Genomic DNA, 12,690 nt, shown 5'->3' on the forward strand with positions numbered 1-12,690 from the left:
ACAAACCCGTGTCCTCCGCATCGGCAGGCGGACTCCCAACCACTGAGCCACCAGGGAAGCCCGAATGTTGTTATTTTAAATGTCAAAGAAATATGGCTCTTTATGCTCATCTCCTCCCCCTGCAAATCAGCTTCTGTCTCAAATTCTGCTCAGCTCCTGGACTGGGCACCTTGCTTCATGTCTCTCTCTGGACCTCAGACCCTGACCTGTCTCTGCTTCTCACTGTTTGTCTCACTGTGCCCTCCTCCCTCAGTCTCTTCCTGTCTAACTTGTCTCTGTCTCTAATTGTCTCTCAACCTCCTCCTGTTTCTCTGGATATCTTTCTTTCTGTCTCTCTCTGTGTCTTAGTCTGTTTCTGTTTATTTCTCTGTGTCTGTGTCTCTGTCCCTGTCTCCCAGTCAGCATCTCCTCTACTCTCCTCTCTTGCTTGCTCGGTCCTTAGTTATCTCCACCGCTCTACTCCTGTCTCTCATTCTGGTCCCTGTGTCCCTTTAGTCACTTTCTCTCTCACTCTCTCTCTGCCTCTATTTCCCTCTCTTCAGACTTTCCATCTCTCCTTCGTTATCTTCTCAATATCTCTCTCCCTCAGGCTCTGTTTCTGTCCCTTGTGCTCTTCCCCACTGTCTCTATTTCTCTTCCTGTCACTTAATCTTTGTCTGTCTGTCTTTCAGTTTTCCATCTTTTTCACTCACCATCTTTTTCCATAATTAAATGTCACTCTCGGGCATTTCCAGCTTCCAGCCCTAGGGATTTAGGGTTCTGGTCAAACCTTCTTGATGGGGACACCCCCAAGTTCTAAGAGGTTGGGCCCAGTACCAAGGGGTCCGACCCCAGTACTAAGGGTCCCGCTTAGCCTGCTTTAGCACTGCCAACAGTGCCCTGTTCAGCACTCAGAGCCACAGACACCAGGAGCAGGAATTAGCAAGTCAGGGCTACTGAGTGCCTCTGCGAAGCTGGGAAGTGGAGAAGTAGTAAAGACAAGTCAGGACAAGGGTTTGGGGGCTGGGATGGTAACAGAAGCCATAAAGCCCATTCTGTGAGGAAGTCACTCCCTGCCTTTCTTGACTCCAAACCCTGAGGAGTAACTTTTTTTTTTTCTTCTTCTGAGGATTAATCCCAGCTCACCGGGTGCTACCCTGTACCATTTACTGCTCTTTAACCACAGCCCCTCATGCTGAGGTCTAGCCTCAGTGTCTCCCTTTATATATTTAGCATGTGCACCATGGTCTGACACATTGTGGGTACTCAGTACCTATTGAGAAATGAAAGAATGAGGTCAACCCTCAACTCTTCACATAATTTTGTTTTTCCTCCTACTTTGCTGGATGCAACTTCTTTCATTCTCCTTTGCAAACTTCTTCTCCATGTATTATTCGAATGGGTTTGGGTTTGGTGCTGGGCTACCTTCCCTTAACTATTCTCAGAGCTTCCCTACCAATGTGTCTGTGGTGCCAGGGCTAGCTCTCAGGTATTCCAGAATATTGATTACCTCAGCCTTTGAGGGTTTTCTCTGGAGGCCCATCGGCCAGTGAAAAAAGCTGGGGCTGCTCCGCACCTGACAGGTGCAGGTGTTTCTGCCTCTTTCCTCTGAAGTTGCTCAATTTGAGTCTCGACGCTGCCACCCTTCTCAGATCTAGATGTTTCTCTTCCGGTCCAGATAAAGGCCCCTGATTCTGGGGGCGTAGTTCTGCTCCGGGTCAGGGCCAACCACACAGTGCGCGGGGCGGAAGGCATTTCAGGATCACTCCGAGGCCGAGGCCGGCGGCAAGAGAGTGCAAGTTCGCAGGTCTTATGTCCTGGGATCTGTCCGAAAGGGTCTCCAGGAGCGCAGTATATCCGCAAGAGGCGCGCGCAGGGGCCGAGTCGTCGGAGCCCTGCTCCGTGGCCGCTCCGTGGTCAGTTTCGTGATCTGCCTGCCCGCCGCCAAATCTGGCTTGGAGCATCTTCTCGTTGACCCCCGGTCTTCCCTGGGTAGGAGGAAGGACACCTCACTCCGGGGCTCTGATCGTTTGGGGTCAGAACTGTCAGTTTGAGAGGGGCCCCCAAGAAGTAGAGTTCATTCAGGCCAAATGTTAAGTTTTTCTCTTTTTCCTAACTCCGCGATAGGGGAGAGTGAACTAGGAAGAATGTGATTTTTTTAATGTTAATTTTGGGTTGTTTTGGTTCTTTATGTTCCCTTTTCCCCACCCCCAGAAGAATTTGAAGAAACCGTTTTATTTCGTTTTCATTTAATTATCTAAGGAGAAACAACACAGCTATCCAGCGGCCGGTTAGCTCAGTTGATTAGAGCATGGCGCTAATAATACCAAAGTCGCGGATTCGATCCCCGTGCGGGCCAAGCTGTATACAGTGAGATCACTTTCTTACATTTATACACAGACGACAGTTCTGCCAGTTTTAGGTTCACCGCGATATCACAATTAATGTGTGGAAGACAAACCTCTCGCTGAGAACTTTAAAAAATTTGAACACACGCCTTTGATGTCCCCCAAGGTTGCGGTCCTGTTTTGACTTCCATCTGCAGGGCGAAAGGTTAGCAGGGAGTGACCCAGCAAGGGAAATAGAGCCGCTTTGGGCATATTATTTTTCCACTGGGTAACTGATTCTTGCAAAGAAACTGACCCTATTGGATTACTTTCGTCCAAAAAAACCCTGGGAAACCATCCACACTTTCTATACTTCCACACTTGGGTCTTAACTAGTTCTGCGAAAGATGAAACAAGATTTTTTATATGACCTGTGAAAAAAATGCATTAATATCAACACTAAGAAAGAAACAGTTTCGCCAATTGTCTCTTTCTAACAGGGAAAGAGCTCCCAATGACCAAACCTGGAACAGTCTGAACAACAAAGAGTGTGGTTTTGGATTATAGAAGTTACCTTTTTGTAAGAGACACTTACAAAAGAGACACTCTATCTACTAAGTTGAAGATATACATACCCTATTATCCTAGAAATACACAAAGGAAATATGTGCGCAAGGAGATTCGTATAAGAATGTTCATAGTAGTATTGTTTGTATAGCCAAGAACTGGAAACAACCTGAATGAACCTTTACAGTAAATTGGACACATAATGTTGAATACTATTCAACAATTGACAATGAACAGATCAGAGCTACACACAAATATATGGATGAATCTTACAAGCATAATTTTGTGAAAAGAAGACACAAAGGAAACACTTAGTATGATTATACTTATATAAATTTAAAAACCACAAAATTATGATACATTGTTTAGGGGTGTATGTGTAGATGGTAAAATGTATTAAGAATGTAAAAAATGATTACAATAAAAGTCAGGATTTTGGGGGGGATAAGAAGAGTGTGGAAGGCAGGGTGAGTGGAAGGGACATACTGAGGGCTTCTGGAGTGCAGCAATGCTCTTTTTTTTTTGCTCCTGAGTAATGGTTAAATGGGTGTTCAGTTTATAATTAATTGTTAAGTTGTAGAAATAAGGTTTTATTTACTTCTCTGTATTTTGCAACAAAATGTAAAACTAAGCAAAGACAAACAAGGAAGCTTTCTATGTCATCAATGTGTAAAGATTTCCAAAATATATTGTGAGGTACTAAAAGCAAGACCCAGAACATATGAATCTATATATTTACATGCAAATGGATAAAGAAACTCCAGAAGGTTAAGTAACAAATTAATAATAGTAGAAACCTATGGATGATGGAGAAGAGAGGAACAACCAGGTAGGTGAGTAACAGGGATGGGAAGGAAACTTTTAACTGTATAACAATTTATACATTTTTGAACTCTATGAGTGTGTTACCTTTTCAAAGTACAAAACAACCAAATAAATAAAATTTCTTAAAAGCACTATTCAGAAGCCCTATAGGAAAATGTGTCCTCTTTAGAACATATTCCCACTCCCTCGGAGCCTCATGTATTATCTTCATCCAGCCTTAGCTCCAGTAGCTCAGGAGTCAGGGTTTATTCCTGGACAGTTGAAGGTCTGGAAAGTGGAACAACTACTGATTACACAGATCAACATCTGCAGCTCTCCAGATGGGATTAGAAGTCTTAGGTGCTTAGTCCTAACTGCAGGGTCAAGCTTTAAGTCCTTGCACAAGCACTGACTAGCAATGGTGGGTCACATAATTAAACAGAAGACCCACGGTTAGCAACTCAGTCAGGTTTGTACACACACCCACAACAGGGAGCTATATGAATGGAATTCAGAACCTTTACCTATGAACAGACCATTCCTGTCCCCTTTCAAGGTTGAACTCTTGAAATTTGCTTGTATATTCACCTGTGGAAAAACTCATTTATTGTACCCTGGTAGACCATTCATTCAACCTGTATTCAACAAATTGTTAATGAGTAGCTGCTATTTAACATGTACTTCTCGAGATACTGGGACTAAACCTGTGAACAAAATGGGCAAAACTCTATCCTCATGGAGTTCGCATTGTAATGGGAAATGCAGACCAATGAATAAGTAAAATGTATAGTGCAGTAGATAGTGATAAGTATGAATGAAAAAATATAGCAAAAACGTAATAGGGATTTTCTTTTTCTTTTTTAATGTCTTGTAATTTTAAATATGTTGAACAGGTAAGCCTGCACTGAGAGAGTGATATCTGAGCAGACCTGAAGGATATGAGGAAATGAGTTAGGCACGTATTTGGGAAAGGGTGTTTCCAGGCACAGGAAGCAGCCTATGCTAAGGACTGAGGCAGGAGTATGTCTGACTTGTCTGAGGAAGAGCAAGGAACTACAGAGGACGGTGGAGGGGAGGAGGGGAGGGCTCTTACAGGCCACGAGAAGCATGTTGGTTTTACTGAACAGGAGGGAAACTCTTGGAGAATTTCAAACCCTTGGGGAATTTTGCACTACTTCTGTGTGTAGAATAGACAGGAAAGGGGCAAGGTTAATAAAAACCAGGGGATCAGTGATGGGTCTATTACAAAAATTGAGGTGATGGATCAGAGAAACGCCTGAGGATCTACATACTGAAAATGTTCCCACTAGCCAGCTGTGATCACAACCACTATTGGTCACAGGGCAGGCTAAAACTCCGTTCTTTCTTCAATGAAATAAGGACTGTTTGGACTTCACCTCAGATTGTGTCTTGTGGCCAGGTAGAACTGGCCTGGAGGAAAAGACAGAAGCAAAATTCCAGAGTAAAGAACTCCCTGTTTATTCACAACAAGAGCAACTTTACATAAAACCTGACGTGCTCAATCAGTAAAATGCCTTTAAAATCGTTTTGCAGAAAGGAAACAAAAATGAATGTAAATTTGTGTCAAAGGAAATAAAGGAGAGGGGAGGAGGTTGGGATTACCATATACACGCTACTATATATAAAATAAATAATCAACAAGGACCTACTGTATAGCACAGGGATCTCTACTCAGTACTCTGTAATAACCTATATGGGAAAATAATCTGAAAGAAGAATAGATATATGTATATGTATAACTGAACCACTTTGCTGTATACCTGAAACTAAGACATTGTAAATCAACTATACTCTAATATAAAATAAAAATTTCTTTAAAATTAGGTGAGAGATTGATAGGCCTTTTAGTATGATAGCAAAATAAATAGTAAAAGCTGGTTGAATTGTGGATATATTTTGAAGGTGGAGCTGATAGATGAAATGTAAGATCTCAGCAAAAGCAAAGATTCACAGATAACTGCACAGATGGAGTAGTTGTTTACTGAGATGTGGGGAGATTGGGGAGGGGAAAGTTTGGGGGGAAGATTAGGACTTCAGTCTTTGGCAATGTTAGATATAAAATACTTGTCGAGAAGGCAGCTGTATGTGTGAATTTGGAGTTTGAAGGAGCAGTCCAAGGTGGAAAGACATTTGCATATACGTGGTATTTAAGGACTGAGCCCTGAGTGTGCAAATGTAAGATTCATACAAGAGGTAGTTATAATACAACATGTAATAAGGACTATTAATAGGATTGAAATAACTTCAGGGACCCTGGGTGTATTCCAGGAGTTTCTAAACCAGTCTTGAGGAGTCAGCAAAAGCTTCGGGGAAGAGGTAGTGGGTACGGTCTGAACTGGGATCCAAAGGACAAGTAGGAACTGGCAAATGGGAAAGGGAGAAGGAATTCCAGGGGAAATGCAACCTTGACGTCCAAAAGCAAGAGAGGACACGAAACAGTCAGGAATTCCCCTGCCCCTTTCCACTCCAACTTCTCTGTCACATTTACCCTCCTGCCAGAGGAGGGACTATAGACGTTTGGAGGAAAGTTACATTGGAGAGATTTAACATTTGGATTTGGTGGGCAATATTTTTGTGGCTTCTAGTTACTTCTGTGTGGAGTGAAGTTCTTATTCCGCACCTAGCAGTGCAGTTTCTGGAAGGTAGCACGCAGAGGCAGCCGCGAACAACAGGAGCCTTGGTGTGCAGAGGCTCCCAAAAGCCCTATTCCGAGACCAATTCCGAAAACAAAAATTCTGTTTTCAGACACAGGAATTCCTGTACCCTGTCGAAACGGATCCAAACGTTACCCAATCGGAAATGGAATTCTGAAAATCTGGCTCCCTTGCAGGCAAAGAAAAACCTCTTGAGATTTTTGACAGTTTCTTCTCAAGCGAGGGTTTCCTCAAGGCTTTGCCCCGCCGGCTCCTCCTAGGTTCCCCCTGCAGCTGCTGCTGTGAGCCCAGACAAGCTTCTGAGGAAGCGGGTTCAGAGACTGAATATTTGGCGGATTGGAAACGGGCAGACTTGGAGGCGCTACTGGAACCCTGTGGTTCTCATGGGGACCGAAAAGAGGCCGAGTAAAGGGAGGAGTGAGCTGAGCTAGGGGGGAGGAAGAAAAAGACGGGGGAAAACGAAAAGAGAAGAAGCCATTCTTGTGTTTGAAAACCCAGTTGTGATAACGGAGTTGAATATCGACGAGGGAACATCCGTTTATAAGCAGAGTGGACCAGCTGAAGTGTGTTGGACAGGAAACCCAGAGATCGATGCATCGGAACCAACCTTGGCTGCAAGTTTTGTAGCAACTCCATTGTTAAGCTGTATTCAAACAGTTGAACGAAATCTACTTCTAGATCTTACATCATATTTCACCTTTCCTAAGGTATTTACCTTTCAAAAGTCACCTCTCAGAGGATCAGCCTGCCATAGAAGTGTGGCACGTATCATGGAAAAGTCTCGCCCTTCTGCTTGATAAATTAAGACATTTCTGATAAATTAAGACTCATTTGGCTGTGGCACAGTGCCCCGGGGTGTAAATATGCTCTCCTCTCGGACTCCCATCACGGGAACAATGGGAAGAACTGAATCCTTCAGTAGACGTAGTCTTGTACACGATTTCATGGAGGAGGGAGGACAAATTCCACATTTATTTCCATTATGTCCTCCATTAAAGGGTGTTTAAATTATTATGTGTTTATCATGCTTTGATTAATTATGTGCAAGTAGATGCAGATATAGCACAATCCACAAGAAGTATTTTTAATACAGATTTGGGTTCAAAAGAGAAACATCAGATTTCAATGTTTATACCTGGATTTGGTAGAGAGAAGCATGGTAGGAAAATCAAGAAGATACTAAATATAAAAAGATGTGGTATTGGAATAAAATTCTATGGGAGACACGGGATGGAAATAACGAATTCAAGGAAATAAAAGATCAAAGGAAAATCTTTCACAGAAGTTTTACAAGGGCTTTCTCTTCTCTCTCTTTCTCAAGAGATGTCGGTAAGTATTAAATTACTATAGTTTTAAGATTCCTTTGATATAAATTACTCTATCCTTCAGAAAAATTGAACCTTATGAAGAAGAATGTTACATGTCCACTGTAAAAAAATGTGAGGGGGAATATCGAATTTATCAAAATTCCGTTGGGGGTTAAGAATGCCCCCAAAGCAATTGAAACTAATAAAGCAAAGGAGACCTAACCCTTGGGGAATTTTGCACTACTTCTGTGTGTAGAATAGACAGGAAAGGGGCAAGGTTAATAAAAACCAGGGGATCAGTGACGGGTCTATTACAAAAATTGAGGTGATGGATCAGAGAAACGCCTGAGGATCTACATACTGAAAATGTTCCCACTAGCCAGCTGTGATCACAACCACTATTGGTCACAGGGCAGGCTAAAACTCCGTTCTTTCTTCAATGAAATAAGGACTGTTTGGACTTCACCTCAGATTGTGTCTTGTGGCCAGGTAGAACTGGCCTGGAGGAAAAGACAGAAGCAAAATTCCAGAGTAAAGAACTCCCTGTTTATTCACAACAAGAGCAACTTTACATAAAACCTGACGTGCTCAATCAGTAAAATGTCTTTAAAATCGTTTTGCAGAAAGGAAACAAAAATGAATGTAAATTTGTGTCAAAGGAAATAAAGGAGAGGGGAGGAGGTTGGGATTACCATATACACGCTACTATATATAAAATAAATAATCAACAAGGACCTACTGTATAGCACAGGGATCTCTACTCAGTACTCTGTAATAACCTATATGGGAAAATAATCTGAAAGAAGAATAGATATATGTATATGTATAACTGAACCACTTTGCTGTATACCTGAAACTAAGACATTGTAAATCAACTATACTCTAATATAAAATAAAAATTTCTTTAAAATTAGGTGAGAGATTGATAGGCCTTTTAGTATGATAGCAAAATAAATAGTAAAAGCTGGTTGAATTGTGGATATATTTTGAAGGTGGAGCTGATAGATGAAATGTAAGATCTCAGCAAAAGCAAAGATTCACAGATAACTGCACAGATGGAGTAGTTGTTTACTGAGATGTGGGGAGATTGGGGAGGGGAAAGTTTGGGGGGAAGATTAGGACTTCAGTCTTTGGCAATGTTAGATATAAAATACTTGTCGAGAAGGCAGCTGTATGTGTGAATTTGGAGTTTGAAGGAGCAGTCCAAGGTGGAAAGACATTTGCATATACGTGGTATTTAAGGACTGAGCCCTGAGTGTGCAAATGTAAGATTCATACAAGAGGTAGTTATAATACAACATGTAATAAGGACTATTAATAGGATTGAAATAACTTCAGGGCCCTGGGTGTATTCCAGGAGTTTCTAAACCAGTCTTGAGGAGTCAGCAAAAGCTTCGGGGAAGAGGTAGTGGGTAAGGTCTGAACTGGGATCCAAAGGACAAGTAGGAACTGGCAAATGGGAAAGGGAGAAGGAATTCCAGGGGAAATGCAACCTCGACGTCCAAAAGCAAGAGAGGACACGAAACAGTCAGGAATTCCCCTGCCCCTTTCCACTCCAACTTCTCTGTCACATTTACCCTCCTGCCAGAGGAGGGACTATAGACGTTTGGAGGAAAGTTACATTGGAGAGATTTAACATTTGGATTTGGTGGGCAATATTTTTGTGGCTTCTAGTTACTTCTGTGTGGAGTGAAGTTCTTATTCCGCACCTAGCAGTGCAGTTTCTGGAAGGTAGCAATCTTTGCAACTTCATGTGAATTTATAACTATAATTACTTCATGTGAATTTATAATTATTTATGATTATTTCATTGAAATAATATATTTATTATATAATATACACACTTCCTCTTCCTCATGGACTTGGCCATGTGACTTGATTTGACTAATGAAATGTCAGTGGAAATGTCCAGTCTGACATATCAGAGAAGTAAAGAACCCATTATGTGGGGATGAGGTAGAAGAGCCCTTGGTAATCAAATCACGTTGTTCATAGATAGGTGAGTTCTGTATGTTGCTGTGAGCTTTAAATGAACTGCTGTGACACAATCTCCCACTCAGAAGTAACCCTGCAAGATAATGGTGAAAAGAAATCCTCCCAGTGGCTAGAGCTTTAGATGGTTCATTTGATGTTCCTCTTTACATGGAGAGAGAAGTGCCCTAAGATAAAGCTGTATATGGGATCCTAGGCAAAAGGGAATGGTTGGCTGGAAGGTTAGGAATCTGAAAAGCATAAGATTTGAAGATTAGAGACCAGAGGTGTGGAGAAATGCATGTGGACTGACTGGTGGGAATTGTCACAATGTTGAGGATCTTTTCTCATATATTAATACCTTCCAGATAAAATCTACTTCATAACAGCCACTGAACAATTAGCTGCACAGATCAACTCATCCAGTAGATGTCATCACCCTCAGGCATCAATAACAGGAATTTCTTAGTTTAAAATATTATTAAAAGATTGAAGGAAGGTTTTTTACCCTCTTTTTTTTTTCCTTCTTGGTGTGGGGCTGAACTTTAGTGAGTCATGTCTCCAAGTATCTCAAATGATCCCAAATACTTTAAGGTTGAAATTTCCAGTATACAAACATCTAACTGATGCTAGAGAGCCATAAACCACAGCTAGCAAGAGTAAATGCTGAATGGATGGGGTAACATTGCAACCAGTGTACTGTGACAACACAACAAAGGCAGGTGAGGATTATTCATCCTAGAAGAAATGATAGGAGAAGTTAATATACAAATCGTTTGAAGTAGTCACGGGAAATGGAGAGCAGACTGCATTTGTCCAAAACCTATGGATCCATTGATCCCAACATTTGAACAAAAGCTTGAAGGAGGCCAGGGAGTAAATCTTATAGATATCTGAGGTAAGAATTCTCTACACAGAGGGAACAGCATCAGAACAATATGTTGGACACGATAAAATAGAGGAATAAAAGCAAAATATTCTCTAAGAGGTGAAGACAAATACCTACTTAGTCACACAGGCAAGAATCCTTCGGCAGATGAGGAGAAAAAGAATCCATATCACAACTGTGGAGTAGAGGTGGGAAAAAATTAAAAAACGGAATCAGAGAGGACTGTTTAGAATAAGTGTGATTTCCCTTCACTAACTGCAGGAATAATCACAGATAGGGGCATGTGGAGTGTAGTCTCTGGGAGAGTTAACACTGTGTCCTGTTTGATACAAAAAAAACCTGATGGCATTAGAACCATTTCCTTAATTCTTTGACCACTGTGGAACGGTCACTGTCTTTCGCATCTTCCTTATCTGACTCTAAAAGGAAGAGACATTTCGAATACCATTATATAAGTGACAGTGTTTTTCAAATCACTCAGAAGTGAATGGGTGTAAAATCAATGTAAAAAAAAAAGATCATGAATGGTATTTTAATAAATGGAATAGAAGATATAGGAATAGAAATAGGAAATATCAGAATAAACCCATGCAGTAAAATACTGTTTGGTAGAGTTTGGTCTCTCTGTCTCTCCAAATATCTATCATCTATCTATAGCTGTATCGATATTGGTATAGATGATAGACAGAGATAGATTCAGATAGTTATCTCTCTCATATATATATATATATATATATATAAATCTTTCTTACATATGTATAAATGTATATATATATATATATACATACATTAGTTTGACAATTGTACTGAGTTGTGACTTAAAATGTATTTCGACACTGAGTTGCAGTCAGAAAAGTTTAGAAAAAAGACTTTCTTGAGAGGGTACAATTTGAAGATGGCAGCATCTCCTTGAGATGACAAATATCTGGGGGTGGGGAGTCGGTGTATGAGCCCCAAAGGAATAATGGAGTTTCCCTTTCCTTGGCTGAGGTAGCTGTATAGCTGGGCTCAGGTGAGCGTAGCTGCAGACCCGAGGAGCTGCATAGCTGGGCTCAGTGCGCGTGGCTGCGGACCCGAGGAGGGTCCTCTGCGGGTGCGAGCTGCTAAGCTCGCCACTCCACCATCGTTCCTTAAGTTTTATCGTGGACGGGGACATGGAGTACAAGGAGAAAAAACAAACGAACAAAACAAACGAAAACACACTAGCATACAAGCCTCGACCTAGCCATGTGACTGAAGCAACACTCTATGCTCACTATCCAAAAGCTTCCAGTACTAAAGAGAAAAGATTTACAACCTTCCAGACGGGTCCCGTCTAGCGACATCGCAGAGGCAGCCGCAAATGAGAGCTGTGTTCGGGAACTTCCCAAAGGTTCTGCTCTCTAATATAAGCTTCGGGAAAAGGAAGGTCCTATCTTATTCAAAAATGTATTTGTTTGTTTAGTCCAAACGGCCCCAAACAAGATAGAATCGAAATTGTGACCCCCGTGTAATAATTTGAGAAACAAACTGGGTGAACTCTATTTCAGGCGCACCGTACTGAAAATCTTGCGCCCTTGCGAGCAAGCAAAATGCCTGTCTTTTATTCAAAGTGTCATCTATAAGATTTTTCGACAGGTAACAGAGGAGATGGTTAACACGTTTCCTTTCCGGTGGCAGCAGAGTTGGCTCCACGACTTCCGATCTTCTCCCCGAGAAGGGTCCACCCAGAGTTTTGCTCCGCGGGCTCTTCCTCCGCTCCGAGAGGCTAGCGGCTCCAGGGAGTGGGGAGGGGTGCTGGGGAGGAGGTTCAATGCCGAGCTTTGGGCACTCTTGGGCAGGTTGGAAAATTGCAGACCCGAAGGTGATGACCCTAGGTCATGTGGTTGCGGAAGAGCTGATCTACGTGCCTCGAGAGAGAGGGGCGACAGAAAGAAAGGAAATCAGAAAGAAAGGAAATCGAAAAAAATGTTCAGCGCAGAAACGGAGACATAATCATTGAAGGGAATAACAGTGGCTTCTGTCAGCGGCTAAGCAGAGTGGCGCAGCGGTAGCGTGCGGGGCCCATAACCCAGTGGTCGATGGACCGAAGCCATCCTCTGCTAGAGAGCTTTTCCATCCCTTGCTATTAAAACTTTACTCCAACTCGGCTACAAGTACGCACAAACACCGAATCAATTCCTACCTCTTCC

Source organism: Neophocaena asiaeorientalis, unplaced genomic scaffold (assembly GCF_003031525.2).
Source record: "Neophocaena asiaeorientalis asiaeorientalis breed wild unplaced genomic scaffold, Neophocaena_asiaeorientalis_V1.1 scaffold165, whole genome shotgun sequence".
NCBI lineage: Eukaryota > Metazoa > Chordata > Mammalia > Artiodactyla > Phocoenidae > Neophocaena > Neophocaena asiaeorientalis.